This window comes from Scomber japonicus, chromosome 8 (assembly GCF_027409825.1).
Source record: "Scomber japonicus isolate fScoJap1 chromosome 8, fScoJap1.pri, whole genome shotgun sequence".
NCBI classification, from domain to species: Eukaryota; Metazoa; Chordata; class Actinopteri; order Scombriformes; family Scombridae; genus Scomber; species Scomber japonicus.
Genome location: NC_070585.1, coordinates 6,276,257 through 6,298,885, shown reverse-complemented (window position 1 = coordinate 6,298,885; position 22,629 = coordinate 6,276,257). Strand labels below are relative to the sequence as shown.

At 40.1% G+C, this 22,629-nt stretch overlaps 3 non-coding genes across 3 annotated transcripts; 2 read left to right on the top strand and 1 right to left on the bottom strand.

Moving 5' to 3' along the window:
* Positions 1-6,364: 6,364 nt before the first annotated feature.
* Positions 6,365-6,446, bottom strand: trnal-aag (transfer RNA leucine (anticodon AAG)). Its single transcript has one exon. It is a non-coding gene; the product is annotated as a tRNA-Leu (tRNA).
* A 7,539-nt stretch (positions 6,447-13,985) lies between these two features.
* On the top strand, positions 13,986-14,057 carry trnam-cau (transfer RNA methionine (anticodon CAU)). The gene has a single exon. It is a non-coding gene; the product is annotated as a tRNA-Met (tRNA).
* A 1,457-nt stretch (positions 14,058-15,514) lies between these two features.
* Positions 15,515-15,596, top strand: trnal-aag (transfer RNA leucine (anticodon AAG)). Its single transcript has one exon. It is a non-coding gene; the product is annotated as a tRNA-Leu (tRNA).
* The last annotated feature ends 7,033 nt before the right edge of the window (positions 15,597-22,629 follow it).

Here is a 22,629-nt window from a genome sequence, read left to right as displayed (position 1 = left end):
CTTTAACGAATTTCGTTAGTTTATATAATGCAGATTTGTAAAATATTACTTTTATGAGGGTCACAGTCACAAACTGTAGAAACTTAGCATTTCATAATTGTGGTAGCAGCGGTGCAGCAGATGTAATGAAGTTCACGCAGCACGCTGGATGTAAACTAATATTAAGTCTATAGCCTATTCATTATAATGTTGATGGACATAAACTGAGTTATTTTGCCTTAATAATGCCTTAATTAAATACGTAGTGTTAATATTTTATGGGTTCCCAATCGGATTGGGAACCCATAAAATATTAACACTACGTATTTAATAGCGCGTCCTGTTTTAAATCACTAGACTGGGTTTGTCTCATGGGCTATTTCTTGGTTGGGTTTGTCTCATGGGCTATTTCTTGGTTTGACACTGACAGTGATCAGTGATCAGTCAGAGGAATTATTAAGTGTCCGCGAGTGTTTCCTGTGACACACGGTGTCCTGTCAAATGTACAGCAGCTTCAATTGCATCTTTCTAATGGATTAACTATATTGTATGCTTCATTCGGCGACTTTATACAGAAGAATAGAAGTAAATACAAGTAATATTAGTGTATATAATATTTAGCTTAGTATTTTAATCAGGTTTAATCACAGGGTTGTAACATGATGAATCCGGTTAATTTTTTTTAATCGTTGGACAGCCTAATCTTTTCTATGAGCAGTGGGTCTAAACACACTGCTCCTCCCCGTGGATAAATGAGGCATTGCAGCTGGTTTTCACTCGGGCAGCTTAGGGGCGTTCCCAGTCAGGGCCTCATTGACCACGTCATCGCGGGGGGATCGCATTTCCCCCCTGCTTCCATTATCGGCCAGCCAAGGACCGGTCAAGGACCAGTCAAGGAGCCATCAAGGAAACACGGGAACTTTGAAATGGCTTCATCTGTAGATATGTCTGAAGACATATTAGTAGTGAGAAAAAAGGCTATTTCCTTTTCCATGAATTTAACAAAATTATTGTCGGACAGAAAAGTTGAATTAAATCGCCACTGTCTGTCCCCTTGTGGCAGACCAGGAAGAGACATGGTTAGGACAATAGGAGCATGGTCAGAGATGACAATGCTCTGATAAACACAGGAATGAACCAGGGGAATCAGTTGATTATCAATAAAAAAATAATCAATCCTCGAATATGTGTGATGAACGTGTGAAAGAAAAGAGTATTCTCTGTCATATGGATGTAGAGAGCGCCACACATCGCAGACACCATAGTCCGAAAGAAAAGCCTGAATAAAACAGGCTGACCTGCTCACTGTGCCGGGGTTTGTAGAGGATCGGTCCAAAACCGGGTCAAGCCAACAGTTAAAGTCGCCAACGAGTATGAGAGAATATGTATTAAGATCTGGGAGCAGGGAGAACACTCGTTCAAAAAAAGACTACGTCATCTATATTTGGGGCGTAAACATTTACAAGTACGACTGGTGTGTTGTATAATTTGCCAGAGATAATCACATATCGACCAAATTTGTCAGAGATCACATTATGCAGTTCAAATGAAACATCCTGTCTGATAAGGATAGAAACTCCACGGGCCTTGGCTTGAAATGAGGAGTGGAATCCCTGCCCCAACCATCCTGAAAGCAGGCGGCTATTGTCTGAACTGCCAATATGGGTTTCTTGTAGGAAGGCTATTTCTGTTTTAAGTTGTTTTAGATGTGAAAAGACCTTTTTTCTTTTAACATTTTAAAGTTTCATTTCTATAGTGTTGCCCCATGAAAAGATATAATGAAATATTTGCAAAAATGTGAGGGGTGTACTCACTTCTGTGAGATACTGTATCCACCCACCCCAACCAAGACAGCTGCTAGAAAAAAAAGCAGCAAGCTCTTCCGAACAAACATTATACAATAACCCGTCTTCCTATCTCACACTGAACTAACCATTGCTCCCGTATCACGAACATCTATGGGCTTAGCACCTCAAAAGCAACAACATGTATACTTGAGAGAAAAAAGAAAGAAAAAAGATTCCCTTTTCAAAATAAGACTTAGTGAGCTCTGAAATATGATGAATAACATAAAGCGGATACAAATTCCTGGCCTAAATAATGTAATGTTAGAATTGTCAACCAAAATTATTACAGAGCCTGCAGGTAAAAATGAAAAAGCTTATTACACTGGCGTTTTTAGAACTTGCCAAATCAGGTTAAATGAGATATTAATGGTGCAGAATCATAGTAAACTCAGTTTCAAGCACATTGTCAATGCAAAGTGTCCAAACAGCATGAAATTTGTTTGCAGATATGAATAATTATCAGCAATAGTTGTCAGACAAGGGGAGCGGAGAGAAGATACTCACGAACGAACCGGATGGTTGAAAATGCTCACCTATGTAAACAAACCACGCCAGCTAACATGGCACTGAACCTGCAGGGTGGCAGGGCCGCGAACGGTAATGAGTTGTTAAACAGTCCCATTATGGTGGTTTCGGAGACTTTCGGACGTCCTCGATGTACTTCTGTGTCTCGTCCGCGGAGCTGATCCACTTTCTGGCTCCACCGGACAGTGTGAGACGGAGCCGGGCGGGGTAGAGGAGAGCAGGCTTCAGACCCAGTTTATAAAGTTCTGCCATTACTTCCCTGTATTCTGCTCAAGAACTTCGGGGCTGTAGTCCTCCACAACCCGAACCAGCTGGCCGTGGTATTCAAGTTTCCCTCTACGCCGTGCCTCTCTGATGAGAAGATCCTTCGTCTGGTACCGGTGTAGGCGGAGGATGACTGGCCGTGGTCGCTGTCCAGGGGCCGGCTTGGATGTTAGAGAACGATGGGCTCTATCGATTTCTGGTGGTGAGGGCAGTGTGTTATCCCCATATACCTTGCACAGCAGCCTCGAGAAGAACTCAGTAGGAGATCCGCTTTCAATGGACTCCGGTAGACCCAGGATACGTATGTTCTGCCTCCTGCTTCGGCTCTCCAGGTCAGTAACTTTAGCCTTTAGCCGAGTATTATCATCACGTAGAGTCGAGCAAATGTCCTCGAGGTCTATAACTCGCTGACTGATGTCTTCTGCAGCGAGTTCAAGGGACGAGACACGTTGGCCATGGTCCTCCACTGCAAGCCGCGTTTGGTCAAGTTTCGAGTCGAGCTGGCTGAATGATAGTCTGAACTCGGTGGCTAACGCTGCACGATGTTCCTCGAGTAGCGTGGTGATAGCTGCCAGGGTTAAGCTGGCACTAGCATCTTCTTTTTTGCTCTACTTGCTGCCTTTCGCAGCCATTTCAAAGATAGCAGGACTTGTTTAGGCGAAGCAAAAAGAGAGAAAATAAAAAAGGAAAAGGGGTTCGTTTTGGTGTGAAAATTGGAGGGCTGGATGGTTTTAAAAATGAAACGTTTACGGGAGCACTCGCCAAACACGTCTACTTCATCTGCTCGCTAACCGGAAGATTCTCTTTTCTTTTCTTATTTTTTTTATTTTAATTCTACAAGGCAACGGTGGTATGTACATAGTTCTCTGTTTGATTAGTTGGTTCGCTATTGTCTGTGAAATCCTTGGGAAATGTATTATGTGTACAAATAACTCATGTGACTAAAGACAATAAAAAGTTGATCACAAAAAAGAAAACGCTATTAGAAGCAGAGTGGTGCAGCAGAAGCGTGCTGGGCCCATAACCCAGAGGTCGATGGATCAAAACCATTCTCTGCTAAAACATTTTTCTACCCATCAAAGGTGAGAAAATCTGCAGACCAAGAAATAATGCAGTACGTAATCCTAAGTATATCTGCATAAACCATATAAAGATAGGAATTTGTAAATAGGTGCAAAGTGGTGCGGCAGAAGCATCCTGGGCCTATAACCCAGAGATTGGTAGATTGAAAGCATCTTCTGCAAGGTGTAGGATTTTCTACCATACTCAGCTCTGTGCTGTCAATCTGTTTTGTCAATATGAAATGCAGGTAGTGTGGCCGAGCGATCTGCCAAGGGCCTGGTACTTCGGTCACTTAGTGATCTGTGAATAATAAGATCATTTAATTTAGCTCCTTACTGAAGGAAAGCAGACAATTTACTGCGCCAAGTTAAACCCTTAGATAAATATTGCACTTTGGATAATTTCATCCCAGTTATTTAATCTAAGAATAGTTGCCAACCTGGGCATGCAACATTTTCCTTTCATTTGTCATTTCCTTTGTTGATAAATCGTTCATTGTGTATAGTCAAAATTATAAGTGCAAGCCACTGGAAAGGATTTTAAAAGAGCAGAGTGGCGCAGCAAAAGAGTGCTGGGCCCATAACCCAAAGGTTGATGGATCGAAACCATCCTCTGCTAGGCAGGAACTTTACAGGGACATCCTATCACTCTTTGTGTCTCCATTGTAGAGTAGGAGTTTGATAAGACACAGTGGACTCTGGAGGTGACCTAGTCGTTCTGCAACAGTTTCGATTGTTGTGTTCTTCTCCTGGGTTTTATGCACTTTTTTTGCCGAGTCTGTTGGGGCCCTAAGAAAAAATTCCCAGGACGCCCTTCCGACCGGTGTTCATCACCATTGTTATAAATAATCTGACACGTTCACATATCATACCATACATATTACAATTAAAGCAGCAGGTGATATGTCATGATGAGGGGTAGGAGCTGCTGTCCTACTGGAGGTGGACGTTGCCAGACAAAAAAAGAAACAGGGTATGCATTGTCATAAAGAATCGTTACAGAGCATGGTATATGCTACCAATTAAAGTAAAATGTATTGATTTATTAAACTCACAGTCATCAGTATCATAACTTGGAATGGGCGCTCGATGTGCCTCTGGTGTCTCTTCCTGCTCATGACAACCACCAGGTGGAGCAGCCGCTATCCCACGAGAGGTGGATGTTGCTGGAACTGATGTGACAAAAAACAAAATTGTGTATATTGTCATAAAGAATATTTACAAGGCATCACAAATGTTATCAATTAGTGGGACACTGGACTTACGGTTTTCATCATCAGCATTTGGTAGGGGCACTTTGTCTGTTTTGTGGACATAAATTTAAGTAATGATCCTGAAGAGAGATGAAAGAGATTTTGAATTGTTCTCCTTGAGCATAGCTTTCATTATTCATTGCCATCATAGCATTCATAGATTAACGCTACCTATTAACTCTTACACAACTTTATTAGTTACAGAAAAAGCTCCAAATCACTCCAATACATTTTGTATTTTCAACAAACACCCATGTCCACACAGCATACAGGCACAGCAAGCATGGTACAACCAGTAAACTTTACAATAAATACTGCATAAAAAGTTAAAAACAAGTTAAAAGTTAAGAAAAACTGAAGCATATTAATAGCTGTTAAGGGGTCAATGCTGATATTATAATACTGAATAACCCATTTTCAATACTGTAACATTATAAGTTAGCTTATTTACTTTCTGTTACCCTGTTAGTTAGCAAGTTAATAGAGTGCTTCTGCTTGCTGTCAAGGAGGACAGCAACTAACGTTAGGTTAACCTTGCATTTTTTATTTTTTATTTGTAACTTGCTGGCCATAACCTGGCACTGGACGCAGTTATGGCCAGCAAGCTAGCGTTAGCGTCAGCTAGCGTTAGCGTCAGTTTAATGCAGTATAATGCGGCAGTATAATGCGTCAGTTTAATGTAGTATCGATATATACATGTCTGACGCTAATGTTAGCTGCTATTCAAGTCTGTCCTCCCGTTACTTAGACAAAGTAACAGCATTTGTTCAATAACAGCAGTCATTTAATGCTAATGTTATGCTTATATCATTATATGCTCCACTTACCACTGTGTGTGGTAAGTGTGCTATTTCTTCTTCCTCTTCTCACTACCAGATGGATAACTCTTAATTTTCCTTTATCTTCATTTCCAATTTACAGAACGATAATTTAGCATCAAACAGGTTAACATGAGGTGGAATCATGGGATTGACATGGGGCCCCTTTAGGGAGGTTTCCTACTGAGATGTCATTGCAAATCGCCCGTTGTTTAATGGGAAGGGGGATGCGGCCACTGCGGCTTATACATTTGAGACATTTCGGTAAAAACAGCCCTGGGGCCCCAAGTCTCAGGGGGCCCCTAACGGCTCGGGGCCCCAAGCAGTTGCCTGCCTTGCCTGTTCACAAGCTGCGCATCTGGTCACATCCCGCTCTAAGTATACCGAGTTGGCACCGAGTCAATCTCAAGCCCTACTCAGGAATATTTTGGGTGCCTCACGGAGTACATACCCCAAGGCAAGTACTTGTTTTGCACCCGTAAAAGTTGCGGGAGATTGTCCTTCAGGGTTAGTTTCTGCAATACACATGTCAACAGTCATGGCACTATAAAAAAATACCCTGAAGTTCCTGCAGTGGCCACAGCCCTTAAGTGACAGAGGTAATATATGAGAGAATCTGGCAGTGGTGGGATTTGAACCCACGCCTCCTGAGAGACTGGAGCCTTAATCCAGCGCCTTAGACTGCTCGGCCACACTACCTACAGTCTTAACTTTTCATATTGAAAAACCAGATTGACAGAACAGGGTATGTTACGTCCACTTGGTGACCCAGTCAGCAGACAATAACACAACAACCATAAAATCAAATAAGTCTCAGTGGAAGTGAACAATTTGGTTTAATTAAACAGAAAGACACACTGAAGTGGGGGAGGATGGGATTGTGCCAAAACAAATTAAATTAATATAACAAAAAGGAGGCCTACCTAAACTACCTCTGAAGAAAATAAAGTGCAAACAAAATGCCTAACTGGCTTCTCTAACAAAAAAACATCTAAAAAAACAGTACAGGAGTGGCACAACCGATAAACCTAGTGAGGTAACAATTTGTTACCATAGGCCAGGTGGGAAGGTAGAGAGCCAATGAGCAGCCGAGCCTGCCTGCACAGGTGAGCAGCGTTTCTGTTGCAAGCACCTGAAAGAAACACACACAGGGGAGGAGAGACACACACACACACACACACACCTGCCTGGCATGTAACAGATAGAAAATCCTACACCTTGCAGAGGATGCTTTTATTTTCTAGGCTGTGCACACACATTTGCCGGCCAACCAGCAGAGACTCTATCAAGATAGTATAACATACCATGCAATAATGCACCACATAAATCTGAGTGTAACTCCACAAACCATGTAAAACATCCTTTTTGTAAACCAGAAAGTGTGGGCAGATGCCTAATAGGTGGTGTTAAAGAGCAGAGTGTTTTGGCAGAAGCATTCTGGGCCTATAACTCAGAGATTGATAGATTGAAAGCATCCTCTGTCAACCCGGTATCATGCCAAAGCGTGTAATACACACGCTGGTCACTAGGGCATTGCGTGTCAGTGTCACGCTTTGCTTTCACATGCGTGTGTAGGACACGCTTACCATGGCCTTAACATTAACGTGCAGTACCAGCAGATGGCAGTCATTTTCTCATTGCCAACAACTACTGTGAAGCAGAGGAAGAAATCAGACACGCCATTTCTACATATCCCGACCCACCAGGTAAGTTGATGATATGTTGCTGATTTTAAATTTTGTTTATGATTACCTTTTGTTGGAGATGTTCTAGGCCGCCTATGTGTCTTATCATGTTAATTGGATTTGATGAGAGCCGGTAGCTGTCCGACGGTTATTAACTTGAGATTAAACCGGAGGATTGGGTTAGTAAACGCTAGCTATTTTAGCAATTAGCTTTACAACTAACGTTATATGAACGTTTTTTTTCAGCTTTAAATTAGTAAGGGGAGGTCTTGGTTAATGTTAAGTATGGCCCCACGACACGTTATGGAGGTTCGTTTGTTTCTGTCTCTCTTTTTTTTAATCGTTTTCGTGCAGTTCTGGTCAGCGAAGGTCCTTTTAAACAGTGCTAATGACGTTTTAGCCTGCCTATGAAGTTATATGTACGTGTGCACTAGCATTAGATGAGTTCTTGACAAATGGCTAAATAATAAATGGTAGTAGGTGAAGATACAGTCTATGGTTAAGACGCTAATTATTCTGTATGCGTCATAGGTTGCTATAGCTACAGGAGGCAGACAATCGATGCTTAGACGAGCCTCTGTGTATTACTAATATTATATGCAAACTTTGAGTGCCACTGGACGGCTGCCTGGATGAATACATGATTTATTTCCAGTGTTCAAAAGTCACCCTGATCATATTCTGGTTTTGATAATTGCACTAACACTAACTAAATAACCTTTACTTTTGCAGTATTAAGTTCATCTTAATGGTCAGTATCAAGTGTGACAGGAGATGTAAGCAGAGAGACACACACAGAGCACAAGGCCGTAGCAACATGCACTACACTACAGCCCTTTACACACATACACTGTGCTAACACACACACACACACACACACCTCTGCATGCATTTGAGCATTATAGCAAGAGTGTCAATATATTGTTGTTATATAAGTTGTAAGTTGTTATATTATTTTCATATAGCCTTGAACTGTTGCATTGTTTAATTTGCTGAGTAGCCTATACGGGAAATGACTGTGATGATTAAAGGGAACTATGTTGCACTAATTAATAAGGGTTTTTATAAGTGATAAGAAGTGAATGCTTGCATTGTCTTAGCCAGAATCACACCACTGTACCAGAAGAAAAACACAAGGTTTCCACTGAAGTGGAAAAGTACAGAGAGTGAAAAGATGACCTTGAATGTGTTTTCAGCAAGTATGAGAAAGTAGGATGTTTGTCTCTTAACAGTTGTGTTTCAGGTTGGGCTCTAAGGCGTCACCACAACGGATGGAGTCAGATATTACGAGGCGAATGAATGATACGTCTTGAGCCAATCAGAAGAGGCCGCCGCCTTGCGTTACACCTATTGCTCTGTACGCTTTAAAACACTGGGTCAGGGAAGAGATAGTCAGTCAGACTTCGCGAACTGATGAACATTCTGTTGCTTGTCAGGGATACTATAAGTCAGACCCAGAGCTCTGTAATATTGCACATTCTACTGGTGTTAAAATAAAACTGATTGTTTTGAACTAAAATGCTTCTCCTTATATTTCATTAAAAGAACACGCGAGGACAGTATTAACCCCTTTCGGTGGTGGTGGCTCTCCAGTCTGCTCCCATTTTGCATATTCCTACAACAAGTTAGTTATGCAGCCACAAGCTTGCAGTGAAGTTATCTAAACGGCATATTTAATTCATTTGGATGAATTCAGCACAATCCTGTAGATCTGTATTGTCCACAATATTCACTGTGTTTTGCTAGCATGCTTGTAGTTGACATGTTGAAGATTACTAAGAATTCAGTATTTGCCCTTTGTGAAATCCAATAAGACTTGCTGCAAGAGAATTGACCATGTTTTTATCTTCTTCTGTCCAACAGCTCCACCCCAGACCAACCTCCTACCTTTACCACTCCTTGACCCTTTTCTATTGAAAACCAACGGCTCTTTTAAGAGCCACTCCCAGAGTGCACTCACTCTCTCACTCTCACTCTTTCTCTCACTCTCTCTCATATGACATGCCAGGCCAGGGGTCGACTTCAAGGCAGTGTGTGGCCTGTCCTGCTATTTTAAATGTCGCCTCAAAAACCTGCAAAATATGCAAGGCAACACAGCCACTGAAATTGAGGTTTAAAAAGAAACTTGCAAAATTTGACGCAAAACGGGAGAGCTGGTTACATTCAAACCAGAAAAACAGGACTGCTTCGCATATCGAGGATGAAGCAAATATATTGGTATGATATTCCTTTTTATTGTTTTAATGCAGTGCAATTTGCAAATGTCGTTATGAAAGTTAATATTAATGTTATCTCTTACTTTTCTTTTGTGTGTGTCCTTTTTAGCTAGAAAAACTGCAGGCCCTGGGCGTAAGGGCAATGCTATTTACAGCCAAACCTGGCAAAAAAACAAACACTTGGGTGTCCGAGGTGCTAGTGCCTCGTTGCCACTTATCCGCGAACGCCACTACATGTGTGGACAGAATGAAGGACCTTTATGGATTTGTTGTTCATGGTAAGAATGGTGCTTAAACTCTGTAGGTTGAGGAGATGGAACTTTTTTACAAACTTATATAGATGTGCAGGTTTTTTCAGTCACTCATTGCGTTTTAGGCAACACCCTAAACCTAGTCCTCTATGCACATTGAGGGCTGTATACTTATACTTACCTTTTGTAGTTAGTAGCACTGATCCTTGCGGAGTAAAAAGCTATTGCTGTTGAGTCCACACATTTTTCTGCCCTCCAAGAAGACTAAGAACAGAGGTAAAATCAATTAGAAATGTATTTGAATAGATAACTTGCTAGGCTGCTGTCAGCTGAACAGTCAATCACAGTGGACAGCAGTAAAGGAAGATGTTCCATTAACCTAATCAAGATTCTCAGATTCTCCTGGATCTTTCTGTGTGGAGTTTGCATGTTCTTCCTATGTCTGTGTGAGTTCTCTCCAGGTACTCTGGCTTCCTCCACCGTCCAAAGACATGCATGAGGGGATAGGTTAATTGGAAACTCTAAAGTGTCCATAAGTGTCAGTGTGTGTGTTAATGTCTGTCTGTGTGTAGCCCTGTGATGAACTGGCAACTTACAAGTACTTCTGTACTTGCCCGAAAGATGCTGGGATAGGCTCCAACCTGCCCTGGCCTCAACAGCGGTAGCAGTAGAGAATGAATGGATGGATGTTCAATTGGAGAAATGCTTTGTGGTATACTTTTTAAATTTAACTATGAGTACGATATTCACTTTCTGACCAAATACAAAATTTAAAATTTTGGCATCACCAATAACAAAGAAAGGCAACTAACAAATAACAAATGAGAGTATAAATATTACGGTTTAGCAGTCTGAGATGCTGGATTAAGGCTCCAGTCTCTTAGAAGGCGTGGCTTTAAATCCCACCACTGCACCACATACTGACATGTTGGCAGCCAGCAGTTCACTTCCTAGGGCGTGGTACTTCAGTCAGTTAGTGATCTGTGAATAAAAAATGATTCCATTGTGCTCCTCACTTAGAGTTGCCTACTGTCCCTTGTAAAACGGAATTGTCCTATATTTAGAAACAAAATTACACGTCTTGTATTGAGCTGAAAAGGGACACACTTCCCGTATTTCCGTGACCAAAATACCAAAATAGTCTGTAAAATGTTAATGGAATCAATGAATGACAGGGCTTTTTATATGAACATTTACTACAACTGTACAGTCATGGCCTTTGAGGCACAAAGTGTTTATGTGTACAGTAGTAGCCACTTCAAAGTTCCCCTCCAAGCTGAATGGCAGCCGACTCCCAGCCAAGTTCCAGCCGAGTTCCAGCAGCTGGAGAGACCCCCTCCTTCTCCTGGGCGTGTCTATCTTTTCCTGTAAACACACCTATTCATTGTAATACAGGGTTTGACCAGAAGATGGCGCTTCTGTCTGTCACAAACTATCCCACATTCTGATGTTTTATGATCTTTTACTGACAAGTCAGTGGTCATCCGAAATTCATCGAATCAAATCAAAAAATTAAATAACCTACTGACTACTGATTATTTTGTTATTTGTTTTGAATCTAACACAAAAAACGAAAAAAAGCCTTTTCATATTTTACTTTTAGGCTCAGATAAATAATACGAAATGACAAAAACGGACCACAGGACTGTATTTGATTTTAGGCAATTATACAGCACATATGTGCCAGCCAACCCTGGTCTATTCAGTGTATGCTTTAAGCCAGGTAAGCCCAGCCACCTTATTAGCATTATCATTGCTCAACGTTTTGTTTGGGCTTAATGGGCCATTTGGTTCCATGGTCACACAAATCACGCACAGAGATTCAGAATCAGAATAGTGTTCATGGACGTCGGAGCTATTCTCTGAGAGGGGTCACTGTTAGCTTTCATAATGGTCAAATCTCCTCTGCGTCATGGTGCTGCAGCCAGGTTTTCAGCCTGCGCAAGGCTGAGAAAGAGCGTTCAGATGCCGCGACAGATATGGGCCAGACAGAGTTTAATGAGCATTAATTATATGAAAAAGATAAATATAAGCCAGACAAATTGAGTTTAAATTCAGATTCGTTATTATTATTACAGTAACTAAGTTAATTAACTATTGGTGTAAAACTGAAAACTCAACCACACATACTGCTGGACAGAGTGGGGGCACTACACACATCTACAACTACACTCCTCACTCACTTAGAAAAGATGTAAAACAGAAAACTCAACCACACATACAGGAGCATATGTGCTGGATATAGTGGGGGCACAAACAGTGTCTTGATCTTGATTTTCGGTGGGGGAGGTGTCCAGCTCGAAGGTGATGGGTTGAGGGGGATGGTTACAGTGCTGTCCCATTGTCTTTCAAAGCGAATGCCCCCCGTCCCCCACTGGCCCGCACTCACATTACCTCAAAACCCAAGTGTACTCAAGCACAATTGCCTCCGACATTGCGTGAAAACATAACGCGTGCTGCGCCGATAACACACAACACAGCTGATCAATTAACACAACGCACTATGATTAAAAAGTACAAGCATATTCTTCTGAGTCATGCTTGAGTCATGCAGTAGCCTAGTACAGATACTTGTGTAAAAAAGACGCACTGATTTCATTCATGCTCGCAGCCTCTCCAGCGGAGCAGAACAGACTTAGTTTAACTGAATGACTTGGAAGTCGCCAAATGACTTACTTTAACGAATTTCGTTAGTTTATATAATGCAGATTTGTAAAATATTACTTTTATGAGGGTCACAGTCACAGACTGTAGAAACTTAGCATTTGATAATTGTGGTAACAGTGGTGCAGCAGATGTAATGAAGTCCACGCAGCACACTGGGTGTAAACTAATATTAAGCCTATAGCCTATTCATTATAATGTCCATGGACATAAATTGAGTTATTTTGCCTTAATAATGATAAAATAATACACAAAAAAATGGTCGGAGTGGGAACCCATATAATATTAACACTACGTATTAAATAGCGCGTCCTGTTTTAAATCACTAGACTGGGTTTGTCTCATGGGCTATTTCTTGGTTTGACAGTGACAGTGATCAGTCAGAGGAATTATTAAGTGTCCGCGAGTGTTTCCTGTGACGGACGGTGTCCTGTCAGATGTACGGCAGCTTCAATTGCATCCGTACTTTCTAATGGATTAACTATATTGTACCCTTCATTAGGCGACTTTATACAGAAGAATAGAAGTAAAACAAATAATATTAGTGTATATAATATTTAGCCTCATATTTTAATCAGGTTTAATCACAAGGTTGTAACGTGATAAATCCAGTTAATTTTTTTAATCGTTGGACAGCCTATGAGCAGTGGGTCTAAACCGGTCTAAACACACTGCTCCTCCCCGTGGACAAATGAGGCAGCTGGTTTTCACTCAGGCAACTTCGGGGCGTTTCCAGTCGGGGCCTCATTGACCACGTCATCGCTTGGGGATCGCATTATCCCCCTGCTTCCATTATCGGCCAGCCAAGGACCAGTCAAGGAGCCATCAAGGAAACACGGGAACTTCGAAATGGCTTCATCTGTACAACTTTTACACAGACTTTCTGTTTGCACTTTTCTTATTGCATTATTACAGGATTTTTCTGCTTTCTATTGTTTTCTCTTATTTTATACTGTTTTCAGTTAAGCAGGACAGTTCTGTTAAAAGAAAGATTAATTATATTCTGTTAAATTAAGCAGGACTGAGTTCTGTTTCCATGTATTTGTATCACTCAAAAACATGCATCGAATTAAATTGAGGTTCGAGTCAAATAATTTAAAAATCGTTTCACACACAAAAAAAAGGGAAAAAAAATTTACCAAGCCGGGAGGGGTGAACGCAATGGGGTTGGCTGGCCCTGCCAACTAGCTGCTCCTTATTTATTTTTTCAGGGTGTTGGCAACCCTATGCTCACTAAAGGAAATCACACTAATTACTGTGCCAAGTTAAACCTTCAGATCAACACTGCACCTTGGTGAATTTTATCCCAGTTGCCAACCTGGGCATGCTTTGCTTTCAGTGTGCAACATTTTACTTGCTTAAAAAATCATTCATTGTGTAAAGTCAAAATAATGAGTACAAGCTGCTGGCACACTTGTCAGGAGCAGAGTGGCGCAGCGGAAGCGTGCTGGGCCCATAACCCAGAGGTCGATGGATCGAAACCATCCTCTGCTAAATGTACATTTTTGGTGACAGAATCTGCAGACCAGCAACTAGTAAGATCACTAATTAACATGTTATGTGCTGGCCAACTGGCAAGTTACTACGCTAGGCCAATAAATAATGCAGCGCACAAACCTCAGTATAACTGCATAAACCATGTAAAGCATGAATTTAGTGAATCACAAAATGTGGGCACATGCATGATACGTGGTTTTCAAAAGTGTTCTGAGCCTTTAATCTAAAGGTGGATAGATTGAAAACATCTTCTATTAAAGTGTCTAATTGGTGTCCAGCTCAGAGATGTAAATGATTTTAGTCAATATTTTAAAAAAAAGCAGTACAGGTAGTGTGGCAGCAGTCTAAGGCGCTGGATTACGGCTCCAGTCTCTCAGGAGGCGTGGGTTCAAATCCCACCACTGCCAGATTTTATTTTTTTTTTATGGCAGGAAATGTAGAAGTGTTGGCAGCCAGAGGGCCAAGGGCCTGGTACTTCAGTCACTTATTAATCTGTGAATGAAAGAAGTGTTTCATCAGGTTCCCCACTGAACTACTGAAGTACTCAAATGATCCTGACAAACTGAGCCTCAGATAAACCTTGGTGAATTTTATCTCAGTTATTTTATCTAAGACGAACAGTTGCCAATCTAGACCTGCTTAGCAGATCCATTTCAGTTTGCTTCATTTTCCTTGCTCATAAATCATTTATTTTGTAAAGGCCACTTTATGGGTGCAAGGCTTTACTTTCAGGAGCAGATTGGTGCAGAGGAAGCGTGCTGGGCCCATTACTCAGAGGTCAAAGGATCAAAACCATCCTCTGCTAAGTATTTTGCACCCAACAAAGCTCATTTTTTAATCAATATGTGACTCAGTGACCTAAGGGGCCAAGTTAAGATTTCAGTCATTCAGGTGTCATGGGTTCAAATCCTATGACAGACATGCACAGGAGACAATGTGACTCTCTGTATTCAGTTTCATTATTATGGGGGGTTTAGAGTCATTTACTTTTTTACCACACGTTAGATGAGAAGATATGACCCTTATGTCTGTACAGTACATATGAAGCTACCAACAAAGACTGGAACAAGGAGGGTGGAGGATTGTTGGTGGGACAACTGGCCTGCTTCTTTCCATATGTAACAAAATAAATCCATCAGCATCCCTAAACCTCTCTAATTAACACGTTACATATGCCAAGCAACCAGCAGAGACAGAAATAAATTACAAAATAGTCCCGCACATACATCTCTGTAAAACCACATAAATTATGTACAGCCACAACCAATTGTGGGCACAATGCAAACATTTCCACCCAGTAAGGTTCATTGGATCTCTCACTCTCCCTACAACAAAGTTATATGTGGTCACTGATTTGTCATACTACTTAAAGTATTTTTTCAATATTAGAGCATTCTTTTTTATTTGTCAAGAACTGGGGCTGTGAGTGTAGCATTAAGACTAACTGAGCAAAAGGTAGTGTGGCTGAGTGGTCTAAGGTGCTGGATTAAGGCTCCAGTCTCTCAGGAGGCGTGGGTTCAAATTCCACCGCTGCCATTTAATATAATTAAAGTAACGTGTGCTTTGTCTCCAATGATGAAATCAGTGTTTCGAAACGCCATAAAGCAAGCAATTTCATGATAACCTGGGGAGCGAATATTCCTTTCACGAAAGTATTGAGATTATAGGAAAGCTGTCAGTTTGTGGTACTACAATTAAGTTGACCTTGTTTCATACTGCTGCTTTGATTTAGTGCAATTTATTGCACTAAATCGTCAAAGTATCACTGTACCCTATGACTGAAAACACAGGAGAACAGTTTGTGTTGGTGTGAGTGAGGAGACAGACACAGGGTGTGAAGCATTGTATAAACTGTATGCATATATCAAAGTGTGAATACATTTTTTCTGTGAACACAACGAAGCAAAGAAAAGTGTGCAAAATCCTGAGTTTGGATTATGCATATGTTTGCGTGTTCATACATGCGTGTCTGTGTGCACCCTGTGTTTCCGGGTCAACATTTTCTGTACCTTTAAGCAAGTGTGTGGGTGTTAAGTGTTGTTTATCTCCTGTCTCCTATCCTCCTGTCTCTCCAGCTTGTTCCAGTTAAAACAGCTGCAGGTAGGATGATACATTATGCTACTTCGATCCTTTACTGTTTCCTCTCTTCCCTTCTGTCGCTCCCTTTGTGTTTTTATAAAAGTTAATACTGGAGATTCTGAGCAAAGAAAAGCAAAGGCTGTGCTCTGGTTTCTACCCTGTGTACCCAAAACAGTTCAGTCAGCTTCAGTTCATTCAAACTAAATACACAAATCAAAATTCCACTCAGCACCTGTTTCATTTTGAAAGTCAAACTAAAGTACTTAGTAGTGTATTTGTTGTTATTCTTGTAAGTGCACAATAATAACCTTTTTTGCTCAGTTTTATTCATTTGCCCTGATCTATGCACTCTAAAACCTTAGGATACTTGCTTGTACACCCACTCAACCCCACTCAACCTGATTGAGCAGTAAAGTGTTTATTCAGAACACAATTTCAGTCAATCAGTAAGTTGAAGTAGGTGATTTTACTGTATTTTTTGTCTCATATCACTGGTAGGATTGTCAGTCAATAGAGGAGTAGAGGATAAGTGAGAGAATAATTGGGCTGTAGCTGTGCTTTGAGCTAAATATTACAGAAAAGCTCACAATGACAATGCTTGCAAGATAATGCAAAGTAGATATAATGTTTACCATGTTCACCAATGTAATTTAGCATATATGAATTCAACCATTTGCTAATTGGCACTAAGCATAAAGTGCAGACATTTGGTCGATTGGTCGGTCAACCAACTATTGGATGGACGGACATTCATGGTCCCTAGAAGATGACGGGTAATGACTTCAGTGATTAATTTTCCTTGCACCATCATGATATTGAGAGTTTGTTTTTTAGTCCAATGTATTAACAACTTTTGGATTGATTGCCCAGTAATTCGATACAAGGTCCCCATGGGATGGATCCTAATGACTTTTTTTCTTCAGCCCTAATAAGATCAGAAATCAATTTTCTGTTTCTGTTTTTAGTTCTTTTCTTTTTTACACTCAGTTTACCTTGTGATGGTGCAGGATCACCAAAGTTATTACATTTCATTCTGTGGGAAACAAGAATGTCTGCAGCTAAATTTCATAGCAATCCATCAAATGGCTTGTCAAGGTATTTCGGACCAAAAATGTCAAAATGCTGGTGGTGCTAGATAAAAAGTAAAAAAAGGATAAAAGGATGTATCTTCTGTAGACCAATGTTTCACTGATTACATCTAATATTTCTTCAGAGATTTGAGTCTGGACCAATGTGGTGGACTATTTAACAATATCATTGGTCGAGCCCTAGATCTAGCATGACTAAAAGTACATATGGTCCATACTTTCAAAGAGCCATAACTGTCAGTTTGTATGTAAGGTCTCCAAAGAATAAATCCAGCTGAAAGAAAAACAGAGTCCTTCCTCATTCTTTAATCTCTGATCACAGCCTCCAGAATAGTTTTGACCTCTTTACCACAACCAAGGCACTAACATGGACTAACAGAAAAGTAAATAGATGCACTGGATACTGTGTCCTTAACTGACCAACATGTAGTGAGTTATGTGAGCAATAGTAACAGACATAAGAATGGTGGTTTCAAATTCTGTGAGTATTCACATAGCAATTGACTTATTTGATGAATGCAGCAGTCTGTCGACTCTGACAGCTTGTTGCTGATGTAACTTTGACGCAACCCTGACAACAACCGAGGCAACCGGCCACAATGTTTTGGCCAATTGTTACATACTTTTTCTTTCATCACTTTTTTCTTTGGTCTAATGAAGCCATTTTGTAATTTTACTCATCAGCCTCAGTTGCGGTTAATGTGCTTAGTATTTAACCCGCCAACATAAAGCTGATAGGGCCTGATGTTGAATGAACGGCTTCATTAGAGCCGATGATGAAGATTTAAGTTGTGGTATCACAAGTCATCAGTTTCATGTTTTTGCAGATAAATACTGAAAGAGTACATCTCCATGCAATGTTCTGTTCACTAAATAATTAGCAGCTTGCTGCCAATGTGGAAACCCGGTAATCTAACAAATGCCTAAAAGTCTAATGTGTAGATATCCTAAACGCATTCTATGGCCATCTTGTTGACCTGGCAATGTTTTTTCCCAGCACAAATGTCAATAATTGTGTGAAGGAAGGACATTTTACATCAGTGCATCATTGTGAAATGAATCTCAAAATCAAGGTATAACAAATGGGACCATGGTCCAAAAGATTACCATAAAATGTGAACTGATAGTAAATTGTAGGATCTAGTCCTTAGTTAAAACCGTATTGTTTTTATTGAGATTTGTTCATTCCCTTTTTATAGTTTCAGAAAAAAGCCTTGCAGGGTACATGGATACATTTTTATTTTTATTTTTTAAGTTGGAAAAAAATACATACTTTTGTGGGATCTCGTAAAAGTTATGTTAAGGGTTTTCATTGAATTCATTGTACATCAGAGTCAGTTCAGCACCATGCAAGCAGCAATAACAATGGAGCGCACATGCCTGTGAGAGAGACTCATCAAATATTATTTTGAGACTGGCTTCAAATATAAGACATTACATCAGAGCGTGGCAGTAAGCATGGTTTTCACATAAGTGAGACATCTGAATAGAATACTGAGTACAAAGGGGACACTTGTTATCACAAAGCGGACTCTGACCTGTCAGTCCTGGTTGAATTCATTAGCAACCGACCGTAGTATCATAGAGAGCTTGACAGGTACTGGTATCGTACACTACAACCCAAAACAACACGGACTACATGTGAAGAAAGACGATGTACACTTGGTATTAAAGAAGCTGGATCCCAGAGAAGTGTCATTAAGGCAAGAAAGACATCTGAGACTTCTCAAAAGGGCCTGGTCTTATCTGTCAGCTAGACTCATAAACTGAAGCCATATGGCATTTGTATCAATGGAGGTATTCATGGTTTTAAAAGGAAAATGATCTGGTTTAATGTCTACAAGCAGTGACCCAAAGTTAATCTGACGGCAATACATAGAAGCAGTACAGCATTTAGGAGGCTGCCCCCAACTGGTTGAGAGAAGAGATCTTGGAACTGAAAATGACTATGTGAGAGACTATTAACCCAGACTACAGCCTTGATCGTTACTTGGATGGAGCCAGCACCGCCAATCAAAGAATTGAATATTTGTGGGGTTTTCTTTGTAGCCAGTGTGTAGAGTTGTAGTTATCCCTGTTTGCAGACCTCAGAGACAACAAATTCTTTGATGATTTCTGGACAAAAGCCTCTTTCAGTTTTGTTGCATGAGACTCATCCAGGTGAGTTAATGAATTATAGTCTTTTCATGTGTGTGTGTACGAGTGAGAGAGGAGAGCTAGGAATGAAAAGAAAGCAGGAAGAGGGAGACAGAGAGAGATACAGAGGAGGAGTGACAGAGGGGATATAGATAGATAAGAGGGGAAAGGTGGAGGGTGAAATCTGTTGCTATATTTAAAGACTGTGTAAAGTGAATTCAGACATTTTCTTCTAAACACATTAAATAGGTCATAAATGTATTTCTAAAAAAGGTGTAAAAAGCATTTCAACCATTTAGATGGAGCTAGGCTTCACACACTGTGTTTCAAGATTTCTGTGTTCAGGATTTAGTGGGCGGGTCTGAAACGTGGCGGTGATTAGCATAAACCCGCCCCTGCTGCTGTAAGGCAAGGCAAGGCAGTTTTATTTATATAGCGCATTTCATACACAATGGCAACTCAATGTGCTTTACATAAAACAGAAACATTAAAACATACAATTAACCCCCCCTCCCCCCATAATAAAAACAAAGTACAGAGGTACTGTAGAGGTATAAATACATTCAGCACACACTACTACTACTACTACTACAGTCTACCGTTAGCCAATAAGCTGAGTTAGCCGCCAAGTTAGCAGCAGAAAGCTCTCAAACGTAGTGGAGAAAGAGACTGAGTTTTACACAACTTTGAAGCCTAATTTCATATATTTGGCGATTTTTTTAATCATTCAAATTTGGCAGGGTGGTTAACAACACACTTTTCTGTGGTATGTCAAACTCAGAACATATATTTATCCTTACTTTACATGGACTATAAGTAAGGTATGTACAATCCTTCCTACATGTATTTCAGTGTTTTTGTTTTTAACAGGATAAGGTGGATGACACCGACCAGGTTTAGAACACAAACACCTTTAAGTTATCGAAAAAACATGAACATACCCAGCAGTTGGCCCAATGTAATGTATGCATTGCCTGAACTCCATAGGACGAGAGACGTCCTTTCCCCAGTTGAAGAAGAACATGTCCATCTGTGCAGAAATGTCACCTGACCATACTGTGCTACCTAGATGTATGAACTATGCAATGTCTTTATGGCCCATCTGACTCCATCAACAGATCCATATTAGCTTGTGAACTTGTATATGCACCTTAGGGAGGCCATCAGGGCATCTGTGATGTATGTATTTGTGTCCTGTAGTGGCAGATGGTCGGAGGAGATGTTGGTTCCACAAATATTTTTCCTTGCTGTCATTTTCCTTTTTTAAAGTTTTCTTTTAAGGATATTTTCAGTGTTCGTTGTCATACAAACATGGGGGTCTCCTGTAAAATGTAAAGGTGCTATATCTTTATGTTTTATTAGTTTAAATTAGAATCACTGTCTGTTTGGTGTGATGTATGGAAATGCTACACTAGTGAACCTTAGCTGGTGTTGCTTGAGGGATAAAACCTGCCAAAAGTGGAAATAAACCTGTGTAAAATTCAGAGCTAGTACTAAAACAAATACTCCATTTATCACTTCAAGAATTTATGGAACATTAATATCACCATTTTGATAACCATTAAATTGTTACTACCAAAAAGTAACTGGTTCCAGTATTTAATGAGTATTTTTTGTTTTAGTCTTTTATGAAAGTGTAATATATTTGCTAATATGTTTGCTTAAACTTTTGTTGGTCAGATTTTAAAGAATGGATGTTATTTGTTGGGCTTTGTAAACTTCTGATGGGTATTTTTAGTTGCAGTACAAATATGCTGCCTTGTTTAACGAATTCATCTGAAACTGACCTAGAATCTGAAAGTAAACTTATTAAAGCTGTTGAATGTTTTATAAGGTTTCTGTCGACACCAGCCCTGTTGAGGTTTAATGAACCTACAAGATGACTCAAATGCGACATCACTCCTCACTTTTCTGAGCATGTGACGGCATGTGTTTTAGAACTGGGGCCGCAAAAATCATCTGTGTGTAAATTAATAAGACTTCTACTATTTCTAGAACCAAGTAGTACAAACGTCAAGTGATATGTAACTGACAGAAAAGCACAGTGAAGATATCTGTGCATGAACAACCTGTGTTGCTGCACAATGAAATGTCAGAGTTGTAAAAAATAACACAACACTTCACATCTTTTTAATGGTGTGAAAATGTTCTTAGCAATCATTTTTCTGTACTGTTATGTAGTGTGAAATCAAGGCCTGAAACCCTGAACCCGAAAATTATCAGTTTGGTTTGTTAATTAAGAACAATTGATGACATTAAAAAAATTTAAAATTGCACATTACATATAGGTCCAAAATGGCAAAATGCATATTTTAATTTCTAAAATAATATCGGTGATGACATGAAGTTGAATAATAATGTAAGAATAATGTAAGATATAGGTGCTCAGTTAAGTCAGTAGTAAATGAAATCAATATGTTGGACATACATTCACATATACAGTCTGAATGCCAATTAAAGACATGCCACATCAGTTTATAGACTTTATAAACATTAACAGTCAAACAGTTTTTCTTTGAGTAATCATAAGGTATGAATGACTCTTAAATGTCTGAACATAAACAATTCATTTACAATGCTATCATCAATGGTCAACCCTGTAGTCAATCTTATTAGCAACATAAACACAATATTAAGCCCAGGGTTGAATTAAACTGACTGAAATGAAAGCTGCATTCTCTTTTTAAGGCATGTTAAATAAGAAAATCATTTCATGGCACATTCATCATGGAACTATGTAGGTGTACTATTGCACCAATATAAAATAGACTTGCCAAACAAAAATACAGAATAAAATATAATAAGACATAGACCAGTGATGCCTCTTACTATTAGGCCTGATAAGGACAACTCTTAAGTTCAAAGAATGTCTATGTCAAAGTAGTGGCGGGACAGGATGTTGTCAAACTCAGTGCGAAACGCAGGAACTGTAAGTACACAGATCTTCAAGAGTAGCTCCACAGGAATGAGCGACAGGCCTTGTGTTGAGCCCAGTTTCATCATCAAAGCACACCATCATTTTGTCAACACATATGACAGAAGAACCAGAGTAGAAATGCTGGATTTTTTCAGCTTTGGTTGGGTCAGCATTTTTCACATACTGTTGGAGATGGTTAAAGGTTGCCTGTTCTCTCTGAGACAGCACCACCTTAGCTGTTTCATACAGTTGCAACATTCTTTTGCCTGTGGACTTCTTTGAGTCACACAGGGACATAACACTTTCCTTGTCCGACAGTTTCACCTGTATAAGTGTGATGGGACTGGAG